General features: G+C 35.2%; 1 protein-coding gene across 2 annotated transcripts in view; it reads right to left on the reverse strand.

Annotated features, from left to right (window-relative positions):
• Positions 1–20,982, reverse strand: part of LOC113234812 (protein unc-13 homolog B) — a 403,601-nt gene that overhangs the window by 149,457 nt on the left and 233,162 nt on the right. The window lies entirely within an intron of this gene.

Below are 20,982 nucleotides of genomic sequence, written 5' to 3' on the forward strand. Positions count from 1 at the left end.
GGAGGCACAGTATCGGGAGAGTCGGTGTGCTTAGGGGGAGGTGTATGTCCAGCAGTGAATGCGTGTAACCTGATGATAATGTTGATGAGTGGTGGAAGGAAAAGACATATGTCAAGATACAGCAGGTAATATACACACTCTTGGACATATAATTCGAGCCACCTTGCATTTTCAGTATATTGACTCATCCGAAGAACAGAGTCCGATGCAATTATACAATGAAAAGGAGATAAATACATAATGTCGTTATTTAAAATAAGAAAATTTTAGGTATTATTTCGTTTCAGAAATATAAAATCGATCAACGGTCGATTTGATATCCACAGCTAAGAACAGCGAACTAAACGTACAATGTCCTAAGAATAAGCAGTCTTGCACATAGGTCTTTGTTCTACGGATGAGTCGATATATGCCCTAAGCATATTCCATACAAGGTGTAATTTTTTTCGTTACAAACCTGGGTGATTCTGTCAATTGATATAACGGTACTAAACGTTCATAACCACTCGATAATAACAATATGGAAAGGTGTTTATTTTCATACGTAAACGTTTGTTGCGATTTAAAATATAAGCCTGAAAGTTGTCAAAATTCAAAACTTATTAATATTTTTTGTAGAATGTTATATCTAACAATTAATATACGAATTTTCATAGTGATTTAGTAAATTATGCATAAGTTATTGAAGTTTCAACTGACAGCTATCAAAAGATAAAAGCATAAAATTACCAAATCAATTACAATAATAATAATGTGTAAAACAACTACACTAATCATCTAGTATCGACAGAACTAGGGACTTTCCTGTACTATGAGTACCAAAGCAACGGGATTAATTCCGGGACTCCATCCAGTATATAACCAATTTCAAAAAGTTCATTTCCCAAATTGGTCGTACCGAGAATCGAACACGAGACCTCCTCATCCAGCACCCACAGGAAACAATAAAAAGACTAAAGCAAAACGTACTACAGTTCTAATTACAACCTGTATAAAATATACAACACGTAAAATCCAATAAGTAAGTACTACAACGACACCACTATTAACATAATTATACGCGTAACTTTTTTTTATAAGAAACTTTGAAACAGTCAAATACAAATGGAATTCCAATAACATCCCAAAGAATAGTCTCGTCGTCAAAAATCCGATATTCCTAAGGCCGGATCAACCCTTAGGCCATGTCCACATCAGAAGTATACTTAATCAACGGTGGTCGGTGCGGGTAACATCCATTAAGGTCATTATCTCCTAAAGCGGCATGCAGAAAAGCAATGTTTCCACAAGCAACAGGAGCCCTTTATTTTAATATCCCCACACTCCTTTGTCAAATTATTCAATATTTTCGAATTAGGAATTGGTGTACCCCATTAAAGTTCACCAATTCCTAACCTTTCCATAACTATTAGCGTAGTAACGGCGACGTGAATTTCTCCGCTTCACTTTGTAAGATAATAGACTTAAGTCTCAGCGCTGATGCCTAAAGATTTGCGGTATTAAGGTTAAGTCCTTAGAATCGCCATAGGCGGCGGTTACCTCATTGCATATGGTGAGCTATTTGACTACTGATAGTTTGATTACCATAAAAAAAAACAGTAACGCTCGATTACGCTGAGTGGCTGACTGTATTCCTGATACACGCGGCCTTAAGGGATAATTTTCCTAACTCCCTGTTATCGTCCTGTTACACTCAAACTCAACATCTGTATTGGGGATCAAATAAATGCCTTGGAATATGAACCGTATCGGGTAAATTTACTAGGTAACTCTTAGTTTTCGTATAAAAGATACTTTGTCTACTTTTCTGAGTACTTTGGATCAGAAACAGTTATTTTTACAATGACTAATGTTTTATTCATAGTGTATATGTGGGTGGTGGTTGACCCTTGGCAAACACTCGTTGTTTTATCAGTCAAAGGATCCATTAATGCGATTCTCAAAGAATCGTACTCGGAAAAAACTACAGAAACGATAATGTAGTGGTCACGGTCTAAAACAAGTATAAATAATATGTTAGAATTAATATAGAAATCGTTAACACATAACGCCATCCAGTGATAAGAGTCATTCAATTTTTGCATTTGTTGTGTAATCTACTAATAATAAACGTTGACTCTACAGTTTTTGCTTAAAATTTATATTCATAAGCCACGTTATAAAAGAAAAAAGTTATAATAGAGAGATATCAATTGAATTACCGGCCGCCTGAAAGGATAGGAAAAGATTTTTTTCAAAATCCTAATGATATCCTTCGCATGTCACTATCAGGCGTAAGTGCCGAGTGCGGTGGTAACCGAACATTGATTGATGATCACAAATGTGTGTAGAATCCGTACATCTGGTGCACCTATTTGATTTAGTCGAATATTTTGTTATAAGTGCTACACTTATAGAAATAAAGAGTATGTAAAGTGTATGGAATACATTGTATGTTGGCGGTTAATAATAATAAAATCTATTGTGAACGATCCATTATCACAGACTTCTTGCAAATAAGCCTGATATTGTGATATTGGATCGGTCACAGTCGAGGGTATTTCTTGTGAACGTTACCATTCCGCATGACGAGAGTCTCGTGAAAGCCGCACGGTCACGGAATCACGGACATATGTGATGTGGCCTTCACTGAAATAATGTCAATTGTTTTGTTCGTAACCGGATTAATTCTAGTCAGCCTGGCTAGCAGGTTGAGGAGGTTGGCTTTCTATGGCGTGTCGCTTCCAGCACAACTGCAGAAGGCGGTTCTGCTCGATACGGCAAGTATCGTTCGCCGGTTCGCCGGCCGCCTGTGACTCCTATTTAAAAATTCAAAACGAATTTTTTAGGTCGTTTAGGTAAAATAGATATATGCGTCATAATAATAATAATTCAAAATTAATATTTTAGGCCATGAGAGAGGCGAGAGTTCAAAATAGGTATACTAATAATATGCCAGACAACCACATTGATTACCTGGCCTCAAACTAGGGAATTCCCTGTACCAGAGCAACGGAATTCACTTCAGGGCATTACAAGGAATATCCAGACCAGAACCAATTTAGAAAAGTTCATTCTCCAAATTGGTCTTATCGGGATTCAACAACCCCAAAGTCAAAGTCCAAGTCAAATAATCATTTATTCCATGGGTAAAATTTTTACACATGAAAACGCCATTTTTTAAGCTACTGCTCGTTCACTCCGCTGACCTCCCTGAGAAGACTGAGCAAGAAACTCTAGGGATTACTCTTTTCAAATAAACTTAAATGCTATAGAATACTTTTTGAATCATATTTGTGTGAAATTCAAACTCACGTTGTCTTTCCATACACCTTTATCTAACACGTAGTCTACAATTTTGTTATATTACTTTTCAATTAACATACTTTTGATGTAAGTTTTAAACTTACGAAATCGTAATTTTAATATATGCTCCGGAATCTTGAAAAACGTATACAGTTCCCATAAAAGAATCGTTTATCTTAGTTAAACGAAAACGTGGTACCATGAGTTTGGACTTAGTTCTAAGGTTAATATTATGAATATCTTCTTTCTTAACGAAATTATGTATATAGTTACGGGCATACAAAATATTTGAGTAAATATGCTGTGATGCCACAGTCATGATACCATTCAGTGTCCACAGAGTAAGCCCTTAGGGCGCATTTATTCGATTCGGGCGGAATTTCATCGCGCTCATGACGCGCGGAGACCGCGTTGCCGCCGCGCAGCGACCGCGTTCATTAACTGTCATGGTAAAGTATGCTCTATTTATTTAGCTTTTATGTTTTAACTTAAATGACCATCCCAGGCGCGCGGGCGAATCTGGCACGCGGTTGTATTTTTTAGAAGAATTTAAATTTTGTTGCCTAATCAACATAATTCAGATTCGACAAAAATGTACGTGAAAGCGTGGTAACTGGGCGGTCGCTGCGCGGCGGCCGAGCGAGAACTTTCGCGTCGTGTGACTGGGCGCTTAGGTGATTAGATTTTTGAATCTTTGTTTCAGTTGTTGGTACCATTAGACAAACAGGTCTAGTTCCTTTTAATTAAAGCATTAACTTTCATACATATCATGTAGGTATAGAGAAAACCCGTGCCCAGTGTTGAGACATATATATTGATGTTGTCACTTACTAAACAGGAAAATAGTAATGTTAGAAAAGCCTACGTGTCAGGGCAGGTATGCAAACCTTTTCGGAGAGCTGAGGTTCTTGACCTAAATTGGCCTACAGGAACGTGATAGGTACTTTATGATAGGCCCCAGAATAATAAATATCGTCGGGGTGGAAAGGACTAAAAAGAAGTATTAATGAAATTTAATGGTTTTTGAATATATATAACAGTATTTTTTCTACTAAACAAACTATTCGATACAAGAAACTACTTTTTGGATCTAAATGACGTATATTATGTTTTTCGAACAAACAAAAGTTTCAAGCCCTTTACAGGTCCCATGGTCGCAGGTGACAGTCAGTCGTGATAAATTTTATGTGTAATAATCGCGAAAACCTAAAAGTCTACAAATAATATTATGTTTCTTATGAGTCATTTTCAAATTTTTAACTGTCTGCGAAGAAAACAGATACATTTTTTTAGTTTGGTTTGTTAAAATTTGATTTTATTAAATAATATAAATTTGTCGATGCATACTACATTATGTTAATTTTTGTTATTTTTTAGTCATTCTTAGCATAAAAACCAGTGTTTTGATTTAATGTAACACTTAGTATTTTTTAGTAGTTTGTAAATGAAATTTTAATTTTTATTATTTGGTTCTTTGGTAGAATGGCCCACATAATATCTATAATAAAGTAAAAGTAAGTACTATATGTATCGGAGTTGAAAAAAATGAACTTGGTAATAATATATAATATATTTTTTTTTTGTTTTCGTTTATAATAGAACATTTTATTGTTAGGAGTAATTGTGACTTAATGGTCGGTAAAGTACAATAAATACCAAGTAATTAAACTGTAGCGGATACGTAATCAATCATGTTAGTTAATATGATAAAAGCCTATTACACGACACCAAGGTGATTATGTCACCTTCGCTTGATCGAGTGCTTCTATCTATCTCAAGATAAGTATAAAACTTATGTCACTATTATAATGAGTGCGGTCGTTCGTAAAGTTAATTGTAAGTAAAATTAATAATGCTACGATCGCTGGTGCACTACTTCATGTAGCTGTCCAAAAGTCTGTGTACCCAGGCATTTATAAAGTTAAATAATTATACATTATAAATGTTTATTATACTTATATTCAATAATTTTTTTTGTGATATTATTCCACTAGTTTCTTATAATTTTTGATACAAAGATCGAACACTCAGAAAAAAATCCTTCTATCCGGCCGGATTTGAACCGACGTCTTCTAGCTTACCGTGTCAGACGCTATACGAACTAAGCCACGGAACGAACCAGCGGACTTCACGAATTTTTCTATAATATTCTATGTGCTGGATCGATACGACGCAAGCACATAGAAAAATTCGTAAAGTCCCCTGGTGAATCCGGCCGGATCGAGAGAATTTTTTCTGAGTGTCCGATCTTTGTGTTAACAATTATAACAAACTAGTGGAATAATTTCACAAAAAATAATTGAATATCAATTCAATAAACATTTAAAATACAGTGAATAGCGACATATCTCGCCAGGGCTGGTAACTGTAAAGATATCTAACTGGGTGATAAAACTTTCATAGATTTCTCATAGATAGCGCTACGAGTAAAAAGTCATTGAAAAAACCAAATACAAAGATACGACGCAAGCGCATAGAAAAATTCGTGAAGTCCGCTGATTCGTTCCGTGGTGTTTTATAAAAAAGTAACCGATCTCAAAAGTTCGTGAAATTACATTAGTAGTAGTAGAGCTCCTTGTGAAATGGTGCTGGTGAAATTACAGGCACATGGGACTTGTGAACTCATGTCTCAGGGTGACGGGCGCAGTGGAGGGGCACTCCCTCAGATCTTTGCGATTTAAAGCTCTGAATGGCACTGCAACTGTTATGGATAGGCGTGTAACTTATCATCAGGCGCACGACTTGTACGTCCCGTCACTTGATATTATAAAAAAATCTATCCAAATTTTGTTGAAATCCGTTAACGGATAATGCGCGAAACCGGACTCACTATGTGAAACAGTCAAACGCTTCGCCACAGCCTAACTTGATGTCAAGGGACACACTATGTGGCAACGTTATGGGAAAGTTGTGTGTTACTTACTATTGAAATTTTTTTGCAGCCATTTTTTTCTACTTTTACTGTTAACAACTACCTTGCTTGCAATTAAATAAATAAGAAACAAACAAAGAGTGTAAATATTAAAATATAAAGTTTTATCGTAGATCTAACCATTACGCAGGTTGTGTATATATTGTATGCAAAATATTTCATTGTTTGATTAGTGTGTATGTGGTATTACTGCTCAATTGACGTAGGTAACTATAAAAACATCTACTAAAATAATTTAAGTACACATCCCCAAGTCTACGAATAACCCACAACAAATTACTAATAAAGTTAAATCAAGTTACGCGAAAGTAAATTCGAATTCAGCCGACTTTTCAAGGATATATCAACAGTACAGAAGCTGGGAGACGTGACCTAGTTTGGGGGCAAGAATATCAGAGCCGCATTGATGTTATTCTAACGTTCAATGATTAAACACCGTCAACATTTATATTATTTTATATTATCTTTTATAATAACTTACGATAGTAGTTCTGAAATATATTCAGCAAGGCCGAAAACTCCATTTTAAAATAAAAGAGATCAGGAAATGAATTTATTACCATTTTAATATAAATATTAGATAAGGACACAAGAGAGAACACTTTGATTGTTATGTCGTGTTGATGCAAATTTATTAAACTCATGAAACGTTGGGAATAAGGCAAGTCTCGTCGTATATATTTCAACCAGAGAGAATGAGGCCATCTTTATGAAAAGAATAATATTAGTAGAAGAAGCAAATAGAAATGTCCGATTTCTGCTAGCTGTGGTAGATAACAATTGCTATAGTATGTATGTATATTTATTTTTAACCGACTTCAAGAAAAGGAGGAGGTTCTGAATTCGTCTGTATTTTTTTCGTATGTATGTTACACGACTAATATATAATCGGATTCCATGATTCGTTTTTTGTTGGAAAGGAGGTACCTCAGTAGTAGTCTTATTCATATTAGAAGAAAATATAACACCACTAAGGAGGAGGAATCCGGTTTATTGGATTTCATCCACTTTTCGTTAACCGATTTTAATAAAACTTGGGAAAAAGATGTAATAAATAAAATATTAGATTGGTTTTTTAAAATAAAATAGTTAAATGATCGTTTATGTCATCCTATTGTTAGATGCTAACACCCTCCCTATTATTAAATATGGAGGTGGTAGCCTAGTGGTGAAGAGATTGGTAGTTCAAATCCCTTTTGTAGCATGTATCTTATAACCTTGATTTTTAATTAACGTACATTTGAGATTGTTTAAAAGCAGTACCTAAAGGTAAAGGGAAATATCGTGATAAAACCTGCGTGTTGAAGAAGAATAACAATCCTTGAAAAACGTTTTAGGCTAGCGTGGTACCCTATGCCCTCTTCTTAAAGAAAACCCGTACCCGGCAATTAAAGGGTTAACGATAAATATCAGATAATCGGTTCGTTGCTGAAAGATTTTTAAATAAACATAAAGTTTTATTTTGTCATAATCTTTTAGCCACGGGCATATCCATTTTTATAATAATAATAATAGTAATGACACACACACTCTACATATCCCCGCATTTGGGAAACCCTGTGTCGCGGGTGCCATGAACACACTTAGACAAGCACAAATGACTCCCAAACTCACGAGAGAAATAAATGTAGGCCATACAAATACTTCTCCCAGCCCGGGAATCGAACCTGGGACCTCTGCGTGACAGTCCGGCATGGTAACCGTTCGGCTACGAAGGCAGTTAATTCATCGGGGGGTATAATTAACGCACTGTAAGTTCCAGCTTAGCATAGTACTCTTTATCACCTGTCAAGAGTCAGAAGACATCGGTCACATAAATAATTTCAATAAAGAAGTATCCTACATATCATGAATGCATTTCCAACCTATTGCAGCTAATCATCAGTACTGTAGACATATGCAGGGTTGTGGAACGTACCCAGTGAACAAACAGCCCTACTAACAATGAAGCTGAGTAACATGTCTGTGTTTAATAACATTTGTGGAAAGACGGTCGGGTAAGAATATCAGGGTGAGATGAAATATTTAACAGATGTATTTTTGAAACGACAATTGCCCCCCACACGTCGGTTAAGAAGTTTTGTTTTGTTGTTGTAGGAAAGGGACTTCATTGTGGTATTATACAAACATCGTGTTAGAGAAGAAAATATTATTATAATCTTGTTGTGTAAGTTGTGGAAATCATTATACACAACAAATATCAAAATATTATTATAGTTAAAAGTATAAATGACGACTGTCGATGCCGGTGATCTGAAATTAGTAGTACAGGGAAAGCCCAGGTAGCAGTAGAGCTCCTAGTGAGAGAGTTCGTCCAGGGAAGTGATGCCACCTTACCTATTTCTACCGCCAAGCAGTACTGTGAGCATTTCTGCGTTCCAGTTTGGAAGGGTAAGGGTGCTGGTAAAATTACAGACGCATAGGACTTGCCAACTTATGTCTCTGGGTGACGTGAGCAGTGATAGCACCCCTAAGATCTTTGCGATTTAAAAACTCTGAGTGGTACTGCACATGTTAGGGTGGTAAGCGTGACGCTTACCACCTGGCGAACGACTTATTAATCCTGTCACTTAGCATTATTAAAAAAAATAGTATAATTGTTCAGATCGTTATGAATAAATAATTATATTTAAAAAATCTCATTTGCGTATATTTGCTTTTTCAAACAAACCAACATTTCGGCTCTTTACAGGTCCCATGGTCATAGTCGGCTGACTGAAATGGCAACTTACGCAAACCACTATACAATAGAGTGGTACAAACCAAGCATTTAGATCGGAAAACTAGTTTTATTTCCAATGTATATTAATGGGGAACGCCTAATGACTCGAAAATTATTTATTTATTTATTTACTAAATCATTTATTGCACAGGAAAACACAAATAACATTTATTAAAACGAAAAGCACAAACAAAGTTACTGCTTATTTCTAAAATATTGTTTTTCCTGCAGACCAAAATACTGGACACAATAATTACAATAACTTATTAAGCGCTACGCTAAGTTTATTTTTTGGTAATTTCTGGTATTTTTGTAAACAGCCATTATTTATTTACTAAAAACTCTACGAATTTTGTGAAAAAAATAAAGAAACTAAAAACAAAATTCGAAAAAAAATAAACAAAAAACTAGTTTTGTGATGAAAAATAAAATAAAAACAGAACATGTCCAAAATTTAAGTTGGTGTAGTGTTCATTGGAAATATCGAAAATAATAATAAAAAAAAACAGCAAAAACGTAATAATACTACAGACTATGTAAATACTTAGATAAATATATATTTCCTATTATATTATCTGTAGAATGGATGGAATAGTGCATAAACAGTAATTATCTTGATTTATCTAGCTAAAGATAAAAAGTTTATCGTGTCTGAGCGTTATTCCCAAGAGGCTGATATTTTTTTTGCCCTTTGAATGGCTAAACTTATTGGCGGAAGTAGCTGACAATCCTTTTGTGCCCAGAGACTTCAAAGCAAACTGAAAGCTCCAATAAACACGGAACCAAGTCCATAGCAAAGGGTACATAGCTACTGGTTGATGTTGGCGTAAAAGAAATACTCAACATTTTGTGGTTCTCGGACATTCTGATGACGGAGCTGACGTCATGCCTGTATGCATGGGCATAGAAAAGGTTGCAGAGCCCAAACAGTACGCATCCCACACTGTCTGAGCTAGAATATATAAAACATAGATCTTTTTACTTCTATTGATATTTCGTCGGTGTTTTGTAAAAAGAGCTAAAGCGCCATTTCGAAAAATTTTTCAGGGGAATATGTTTTGATTTTAATTAAGTAACAAACAGAACGTAAATATTTTAAGGCACACGTGAAAAACTAAAACACGCTCGCCTGGAACAGTTTTAGAAATGGCGCTTCCGCCCTTTCTACAATACACCGATGACTTATTATACTATTTCCTTTATTGAATACCAAGTTAGTATCTAATAAAAGTATTCAATTCAATTTTAAATAAATCAAAACACACGTTGTCGGCATTCTATAGAAAACCGTTTTCATTTCATTAAAAATAACCTTGAACAGCTTTAGTGTATTTTCCTTACTGTCATGTTTAATAATTAGCAAATAATATCACCTAATTAATCATGTCAGCTCTTGTACAGAGTAATTAATCATCTCATCATTAATTTCGTTACAAGTTTCGGAATACTTCTAGCAAGTTGATGGCATTTTTCTACTTATTAACACTGGCTCTTCCATGAGTTTATAGTTGCAAATTACCGGTTAAAATACTTCATTGTTATGTATGGCAGAAGAGCCATGGTAGCTTAAAGGCTTGACCTACAACCTCTCAAGCAGAAAGTCGTGGGTTCGAATCCGGGTTTGCACCACTGAGTTTTCCCAATTCATGAGCAAAATTTAATTTGAAATTTACCATGAGTTATTTGATGAAATAAAACATCGTTAGAAAATCAGCACACTGCAAAGCAATTTCATGTATTTTGTTCGATTTGTTTTTTTCAAACAAACTGACGTTTATTGTGTGAGCCTGGTACCTGTAAAGGGCCCCAAAGTTGGTTTGTCGGAAAAAGAAATATACGCGATTCGGTTCGGAAACAAATATATGCGATTTAGATCGGAGATAAATATATGCGATTTAGATCGGAAATAAATATACGCAATTTAGATTAGGAATAAATATAAGCGATTTAAATTGGAAATAAATATAAGCGATTTAAATTGGAAATAAATATAAGCGGTTTAGATCGGAAACAAATATATAAGCGATTTAGTTCCGAAAAAATAGTTTCATTTCCAATGTATAACAATCTTGAAAAACCTAAGAAATCGACATCTATCTGTATTATTTTGAAAACTTACACATATATAAAAAAACTAATACTACTAAGGAAAAACAATTAATCACCTAATATAATGCGACTCCGATCGCCCAGCGGTTGGTACTGTGGGCGCATGGGGATGATTCGGGTTCAATTTCCTGTAGGCTCAATTTAGGAAACGGACTTTTCTAAATTGTTACTAGCCAGAATATTCCACGTAACGTGTTGGGGTTAATTTCGTTACTCTGGTGCTCTTAACACAGCGAACGCCGTAGTTTGAAACCGAGTAATTGGTATGGTCGTGTAGAACATTGCAATTATTATCTCTTTTGTACTTTGCTGTTTTCATTAAGAGAGTCACCTAAGAAAAAGACAATGGAAGTGACCGGAACCAACGTCACCAAAACGCACTTAAACAAAATGATAAACACTATAAAATCTTGGTAATGATTGGTCATAGTTTCTAATTTAAAAACATGTAACAAATTCTGGATTGTCAATATAATTTTAACTTTACCCCAGTTGCTATATCGTTGAAAGTGTAATACTTTTATTGCTAGTTACGACGTTTTGATTTTACATTGAAATTTTATTCAACATGCTGCCATCTTGCGGCCGGTTGAACAACGACGAACGATTAATATCAGCATGAATAGATAATCAGAAAATTTGAAATATCATTACGGGTTATATTTTAGTGCAGCTATCATTTTTGCATAGCAAAACAGAATTTAAGAGTGACCAGAGGAAAAATTCCTAATCTTCGATTTGATTTTAGAGGAGTATATCCACTTCAACGTTAAAAATAAAATATTGTATGAATAACTACACGATATATTCAAGCAAAGACATTAATCAGAAACATAAAACAATAAAGTTTCCTCGATAGATAAAAATCACGAAATGACCTCTAATTTTCACATTTTTTCAATTTATCCTCGAAATGCGACAGGTTATTAGGACAAAAATTAGATAATTAATTATATTTATGCATGATCGACAACTGTCACTATGGATTTTTTTTAATCCCTTTAGTTTTAGAGTTATTCCGCTAAAACGAATTTGGTACTTTTAATGCGCAAAATTCAACATCACCTGTCGCATGTCACACGAACTTCAGGCATATATTTGTTTCACAAATTTGGGCGGAGCCAGCGTCAATACTTTTTTGGCATGAGAGCTCTTATAGATATTCGCGATAGAATAACACAACCATACCATACAAAACGGAAATGGCGGACTTACCTCAAGTAGGTCTTTGAAGACCTTTAGATGATACGCATCAGACGCTTACTAACCACTTCTACTGTATTTTTTTTGTATTTGTTATTTTAAGTCACCACACTTAGCGAAGCTGACAACGAAACGAAACAGGCAATGTCTTTTTCGCTCTTATTGCACGGACATAAATGTTTTTAGGTAAGGCGATTCCGCGAGAATAAATGTGGTGAGTCCCTAAGGCCAAATATTTTAATGTATGTTTCAATGGAGTTTTGTTATAGTTAAAAAAAAAGTTTTCGCCTCGTTAAGGCGTCTGACACTGGTTAGAGTCCAGTCGGATTAAAATATTTTTTCTTTCTGTTTGTTCGATCTTTATACGAACAGTAATAACAAACTAGCGGAGTATTTTCACAATAAAAAATTAATATCATGGTAATAATAAACACATCACGATATTTATTCTATAAAAATATTTAAAATATTTTTTTACGGACGTAGTTAACACAATTATTTTTAACCAACTCCAAAAAGAGGAGGAGATTCCCAATTCGGCTATGTTTTTTTTTGTATGTATGTTACGCGATAACTCTAACTTTGCGAACCGATTTCGATGATTATTTTTTGTCGGAAAGATGGTACCTCAGAAGTAGTTCCATTTAAATTTAAAGAAAATATTCTATCTCTAAGGGTGGCAAACTAGAGGATGAATGACTTTTGAGGTCGGTTTTTCAGTACTCTGTACTGAGATTATTACTTAACATAGAAATCGATGCGCAACTGTCATACTTTGATGATTTTCATTGGTAATACAACAGTATGATCCTTTTTATGAAACAGATGCATGTGCGTACATTGCTGTATTTATCCGAAGTTTGAACATGGGATGCTCGTATCCATTGCAAGGGTCGTAAAGAACCTATTTTTCCCCACTCTATTGTTCAGAAATTGAGCAATACTGGAAAAAAATGTGTATTCCCTTCGTTTCTCGCATGTTGTAAAGTCGTAAAAATGCGCCATTTCTCATTATTTTTTTGGGGTTTCTGCTTTGTAAGCATTACATTGTTCGTTAACCCTGAAAAATGTTATCATATATAAGTTTTATCGTTTTATTTTATGATATATTAGATATTTTTATATTTAAGGTAAACATTTCGACATTTAAGCTTTTCAAATTTTAACGAGCCGCAACGTTGATTTCATTTTAATATCATAGACGAGAAGATTCATGTGCGTAATCATAGGGCAAATAAACGCCTGTCCAAAGTGTTTACACGGATGTTTTTTAATAGTTACACATAACTACACTAATAACTGCCACTGTGGCCAAACGGTTACCATGACGGACTACAACGCAGAGGTTCCTGGTTCGATTCCCGGGAGCCGGATCGGGTGAAATATTTGTATGGCCTACTGTTATTTCTCTCGTGAGTTTGGGCGTAATTTGCTGTTGTCTATGCTACCGTCCGCTATCTAAAAACGCGGTTAAGTGTCAAAATATTTTTTTGAGATATCTTAAAAAAACCATAACCCAGTTTTAGAATGTTGATATTGTTTAATGATATTTCAGCTACGCATCGTTAGGGTAAGTTCCGATAAGTCGAACACATTAACTAATTTTAACTGTTTTTAAAAAGAGAATATTGTGATCTATTTTCTATCTATTTGCTATATAAAACGGTTATTTGTCCATTTGTCACTTAGCGTGCTATTCCTTTCATGTACGAGACTCCCGCACTAGCGTCTTTCGAGTCGACATGACGTCCGCGAGGCGACGACGCAACGTAGTATCCCTAACTAATTTGTGGACTCAACGCCAGCACTGAGAAACTGCTGAATAGTGCCGAACGCCGGGTATACGCCGCGCTGGAGTTGCGTCGTGGTCGCGCGGACGTCGTTGTGTTGACACTGTGCGTGTATTGACAAGACGTTGACGCTAGAAAGACGCTAGCGTGCGGTTTCTCCAAGCCTGTCGAACCACAGGCAACCGTCGGCGAGTACCTTACTCTGAAAGGCAAATTCTTTCACGACGATTATAGTGAATGGCATCGGTATTATAAGAACAGTACATTTACTCAAATATTTTATATGCCCGTAAACATATACATAATTTCAATAAGAAAGAAGATATCCATAATATTAACCTTAGAGCAAAGCCCAAACTCATGGTACCACGATTTCGTTTAACCAAGGTAAACAACTCTTTTATGGGGAACTGTATACGTTTTTACAATAAGATTCCGGAGCATATATTAAGTTTATCATTTCCTAAGTTTAAAAACTACATTAAAAATATTTTGATCGAAAAATCATATTACAAAGTTGAAGACTACGTGTTAGATAAAGATGTATGGAAAGACGACATGGCTCCAGAATCCACACAAATTGAATTCAAAGTGTATTCCATAGCATTTAAGTTTATTTGAAAAGAGCAATCCCTAGAGTTTCTTGCTCGTTCTTCTCAGGGAGGTCAGCGTAGTGAACGAGCAGTAGCTTAGCTGTGACGTTTTCAAGTGTAAATTTATTTTACCTATGGAATAAATAATCTTTGACTTTGACTTTGACTTTGACTTTGACAGGAATACATTGATATATATAAAAAAAAGTAATTTAGAGTGTACCTCTAATCTCTCTTATTATCTTATCTTATATTAACCGACTTCAAAAAGGATGAGGTTCTCGATTCTATTGTGTGTACGTTACGCGATTACTCCGGCATTTGTGAGTAGACTTTGATGATTCTTTTTTGTTGGAAAGAGGGTATGTCAGTATTGGTCCCATTTATATTGGAAGAAAATATTCCATCTCTAAGGGTGGCAAACTAGGGGATGAATCCGGTTTCACGCACTTTCCGGTAACCGATTTCAATAAAACTTGGCAAATAGATGTAATTTCACGAACTATTTAATAAAAAAGTTACAATTATTATTTATTGAGATTTGTGTTTTGTTTGTTTTGTGTTTGTTGATTAAATAATTAAAATAATAACAATACACACACTCATAGCCGGCACTACGGAAACCCTATATCGCAGGTGCCATGGACACACGCAAAGACGACCACAAATTACACTCAAACTCACGATAGAAATAAATGTAGACCATACAAATGTTTCTCCCGGACCGGGAATGGCACGCGGGATCTCTGCGTGGCAGACCAGCATGGTAGCCACAGAGGCAGTATCAAGGCCTAGTTCAGGGCCGTGTCCCAGGTTGCCAGTCTCTTGACTGAGGACATTGCTTCTTTGGATCAATATAGTCTTGTATTTGTACTTGTATTGTATTGTCTACGAGCAAAGTGACATCAAACGCAATCTGATTACACTTTCCCTTTATACTACTAACAGTAGTCTAATTTCACAGGTTCAAAAGCCTATCGTGTTTACTAATAACATTGGAACTTACTACTCTGTAGTTATATTATTCCGAATATTATATGCCGAAAGTTTCATTTCTACATAATAATTTGAGGCCGCTATCATTTCCAATGTCTCGGTTGCTTATATGGAATGTTAATACCACCCTATGACCTTTCAAATTTAGATATTAAATACTTTTATTAATACATTTAATTAGTATAACACATAATTGGAATAATTTGCACGTATGATTGGAATGATATTTTGACTCCACTGTCGCTTATGTGGAATATGAATATCATCACATTGCCTAATATACCGACTCATCCGAAGAACAGAGTTCGGGGTGATTATACATATAGCAAAAAGAGGATAAGTACGTTACGAGAATAATTTCGTTATTCAAAGTAAGGCCTATGTAAAGGTGTTTTGATAATTTATATACCTTATTTCATTTCGGAAATGTAAAATTGAACAACGGTCGATCTGACATTCACAGCGAAGAAGGAACGCATGAATTGTACACACGCTAGCACATCAAGCTACACTTTGACGTATCTTGTTCCGTTGCACTGGAGGCGATTTTCGAACAAAAATGTGTAGTCTGATGTGCCGTTGTCCATACTATATCCTGAGAACGAGTAGTCTTGCACATAAATCTTTGTTCTACGGATGAGTCGATACATAAAATTAAATGACAAATGATTAATGTGATTAGCAATAAACATCTTATAGAACGTTTTTTTGTTTGATTGAACGAAATTTTAAATAAGTGCGTTTAGAATGGCCGTATAGTACTTGAGTAGGTACTATAAAGTGGATTCTGAGATCCTCGTTCGAGGGCACACGAAAAACAAGGGCCCCAGGTTGGGCGCCAATATGGGTCTTCAATGACATGCGCGTCAAGTGTCCCACATATGTATTAAACTACACCAAACTACAGACAAATATTTCTTGCATAAATTATTTGTTGATTCGAGATTCAAAATAACTGCACACTATATATAGGGTCTTTCAACAAGAACTTTGTTTTCTAAAACAAAATAAAACAAAAAATTTAGATGAAGATGATTCAAATTTTTATTGTATTACAAAGAGAAAAGTTCGGCAATTATGAATGAAAAATGATATCTGGCAAATGTCCACCACGACCACGCTGACAGAAGTCGATTCTTACATCAAAATTTTTAATCACTTTTTGGCAAAATGTCGGGTCTATTTCGGCTATCACATCACGGATTTTGAGGTTTAAGGCTGTAGTCGATTCGATTGGCTCCATATAGACTCTGTCCTTAAGATAGTCCCACAAAAAATAGATCCTAGAGCGATTATTGAGAAGCCTTTGCATGCTCAACGTGTCACTGTATGGTGCGCTATGTGGTCTGGAGGCGTGATTGGGCCGTTTTTTTTCGAAGATGAGGCTGGAAATGCGGTAACGGTGAATGGATCACGCTATCGCGAGATGTTAACAACTCAATTTTGGCCTAGCATTGATGACATGGATATCACTGACATGTGGTTTCAACAAGACGGTGCCACATGTCACACAGCCAATGAGACGATCAATTTATTGCAAACCAAGTTTGCTGATCGCGTAATTTCCCGAAATTCAGCTGTTAAATGGCCAGCCAGATCGTGTGATTTAACACCACTGGATTATTTTTTGTGGGGCTATCTTAAGGACAGAGTCTATACGGAGCCAATCGAATCGATTACAGCCTTAAAACTCAAAATCCGTGATGTGATTGCCGAAATAGACCCGACATTTTGCCAAAAAGTGATTAAAAATTTTGATGAAAGAATCGACTTCTGTCAGCGTGGTCGTGGTGGACATTTGCCAGATATCATTTTTCATTCATAATTGCCGAACTTTTCTCTTTGTAATACAATAAAAATTTGAATCATCTTCATCTAAATTTTTTGTTTTATTTTGTTTTAGAAAACAAAGTTCTTGTTGAAAGACCCTTTATTTATTAAATATCGTGATATTTTGTTACCATGATTTTGTATATTATTTTGTGTCACAATCGAATAGTTCGTTTTTTTTTGTAATACAAAATGACGAGATGAACAAGTCGTGCGCCTGGTATATAATAGTTGCAGTACAAGTCAGAGCTTTAAATCGCAAAGGTCTTAGAAAAAAATCCTGGAGTATATTCACAAAAATAATTGAATATCAATTCAATAAATATTTTTATTTATTTATTTGCTTGTCTAAGCATATTTTTAAGTCTCACGCTCTTAAAAGACACATAATGTAATGTTATTTTATTGCTAGTTCGCAAATAAATAAATACTGAATACTGAGTTTGTCGTAATATTTAAAAATGTTCTCATCAATGTAAGCAGATTTAGCGCTGGCATTTTTTCTCGTGTCGCAAACATCTAACAGTTATCCAACCCTTTAAGCGCAGCCAATTCACTAAAGAGTTGAGGCAGATCGATGTGACGCCCTGGGAATGCTTTTATCACTTTTTAACACTTTCATGTGATGTCACCCTAAGCGATATTGCAAATATTGAAGCATTTTTAGATGTCGTTTTGAGGCAATATGTTTTTGGTGAAGCTAATAAAATGCTGAGTACTATCGTTACTAAAGTATTAAGAAATCCTCTAGTTGAAAACTGGAAGTATATTTTATTTATACGGTACACCACGTCCGAATGTTATAATAACAAAACTTCATTGTTATAATTTAATCATTGTTATTCAAATTATCACATTGTACATTTATTTGTATATTTATCGAGTTCTTAAGTTTTCACAATTATTATACATTGGAAATGAAACTATTTTCCTTCGCGATATTTGTTTTTTTAAACAAACCAACACTTGGACTCTTTACAGTTCTGTAAAGTTTGTTTATTTGAAAAAAAAACATTGAATTTGAATTTGTGGAAAAGATGACAATAAACCGTAGTAATTACACATAAAAACACAGAGTAGTAGTATAGGAATTATTTTCTCTCAGCATACAAGCAGCAGACTGGTCCCTGAGGCATAAAAATGCCTGCATATGCAGGTCACCAGGTCCTAATTCCGCGGAATGTATTAGAATTAGGTTATACTCAATTTTACATCAATAGGTTCAGTTTATGAAGGGAATGGGAAACGAATGTATTTAAATATGAAACACATAGACAGCGGGTGCGGGTAGGGCGCGTGTCGGGTCGGGAGGCGTGTTGTCGTCCATACAAATAAACGGAATGAGACCCACACCCGCTTTCTGAATGTTTCACGCTTTAAAGTACTTTCTTATTATTATGTCATTTCCATCAATCACTTTTATAGTTTACTAAATTAATTGACTACAGTCTTTAAGGAATAATGAAAATTAAGTTAGAGTTAACAGGATATATATTACAATACAATAATTCCGGTATTTCAAAGGGAAAGTTTACCCTTTCTATGATAACAACCTCACAGGACTATTTACTAACATAATAAACAACAATTTTTATTCCATGGCTTTTAATAATTCGTCCGATTTCATACAAAAACTTTCATACAAAAATAAATCAATTTAAATAGATCGCTCTAAACAGCAATAACTCTGTGCAGGATGGAGATGGCATGGGAGTCTAAAAAGTGTCTGATAGTACAACAAAAACTTAAGATTATTGTTGGTAATTTATTATATTTCGGAACAAAAGTTGTTTATGATATTAGTAATATAGTCCTGCGAGATATATATGTACTCATAATACTTCCATTAAGTTTAGGTAAAAAAACACCCTCTGCTCCGAACTATGCTATACCACGGTCACCTTCGCAAGCCGCGACATTTGTTTTCTGGTTACGGTAAAAGGTACTCGTTCGCATCGTACTGTAGTGCGTAATTAAAAATTATAAGCTTTGATTCTAATAATAAGAAAATATTTAAAGAATTTATAGAAATAACCAACTTTCACATCACTTTCTTCGTTTCTTTTTCACCAGTTTCCCATCAAACCCAGCGCATCGTCGTCGTCTTCAATCGATGCCATATCAAAATGAACAGACCTCTCCGGCATACAGGATAGCCCCACATCAGAGCAAGTTCGTTTCAGCAGCCACCTTAGACGAAAAAATTGCTTATATGACAGCCATATTAAAAAATTGCGAAAAGTAACTTTGACCCAAAATTATGGTTGAGGACTCCTAAAGACCCCCCGCATATTTTCAGCCGGATCATTGCAAGTTTTCTTCGGCCGCCATCTTGATTTTTTTTTAACCCAGGCAGTTGACCACTGTAAATCTCTATGACATTCACTCCAGCACCTTCTACTTAGAAATTTGTATGGCGCCGATCTTATTTCTTTGAATTTCGAACATTTTTTACTTCCGGCGGAAATTGACTAGGGTGTACCTCAAATAAAAGAGTACAAATATTCCCTTCATATATTATAGTTTTTGCAGGCCGCTGATCACTCTTTCATATTTCCACATTCAAGTCTTCTCATATTTGATTCTTTGCTTTGGAATCTATCCGCATACAACGGTATAAATATATTTTTTCCACCATATCGGGAAATATGCGTTCTATTCCTATCAGTGAGTAAAAACTTGTAGCTTTCTATATATAATAAATAGATGAAGAAATTACCGTCCCCATGACAACCAGACAAGAAAATATAAAATGTACAAAGAAGTCCCACAGTAGTAACAGGAGTAACAGTCCCATTGTCACAACAGTTTGAATGTGATAAGAGGATCCCATGGAAATCGAAAAAAGCCGATAAGCGAACTTTTGACGTGGGTCTTTTTTTCAATGTAAAAGTTACAATTATTATGGAATGAACGTTTTACTTATATATAGTAGTAGGTATGGTATAATAAAGTCATATTTAATGAATGACCGAAATACATGAAACAAATGACGTATAATGTGAAATTTTATGACTCTCATATGCATTTAGACTAATTTCGTTCGTGGACTCATTAAACCTCTTTCTGAAAAGTTAAGATTTTTGCACACTTTCATAGCTCGGCACTAGGGAAGCCCTGTATCGCGGACACAATCTTAAACAACCACAAATTACACCCAAACTCACGAGAGAAATAAATGTAGGCCACACAAATATTTCTCCCGGCCCGGGAAACGAAGCCGGGGCCTCTGCGTGGCAGTCCAACATGGTAACCGTTCGGCCACGGAGTCAGTTAAAATGGCCTTATTACATCAAGGTTTATTATATATATATATATATTGGATGGATATATTGTTTTTTCTGACTTCAAAAAAAGGAGGTTTTTTTTGTATGTATGTTACGCGATAACTCATTTTGATGGTTCTTTTTTTGTTGGAAAGAATACCTTAGTAGTGATCCCACTTAAATTTGAAGAAAATATTCCGCCCCTAAGGGGCAAACTACTCGTAGGGGATGAATCCGGTTTCGCGCACTTTCCGGT

This window comes from Hyposmocoma kahamanoa, unplaced genomic scaffold (genome assembly GCF_003589595.1).
Source record: "Hyposmocoma kahamanoa isolate Upper Pololo Valley unplaced genomic scaffold, ASM358959v1 86, whole genome shotgun sequence".
Taxonomy (NCBI): domain Eukaryota; kingdom Metazoa; phylum Arthropoda; class Insecta; order Lepidoptera; family Cosmopterigidae; genus Hyposmocoma; species Hyposmocoma kahamanoa.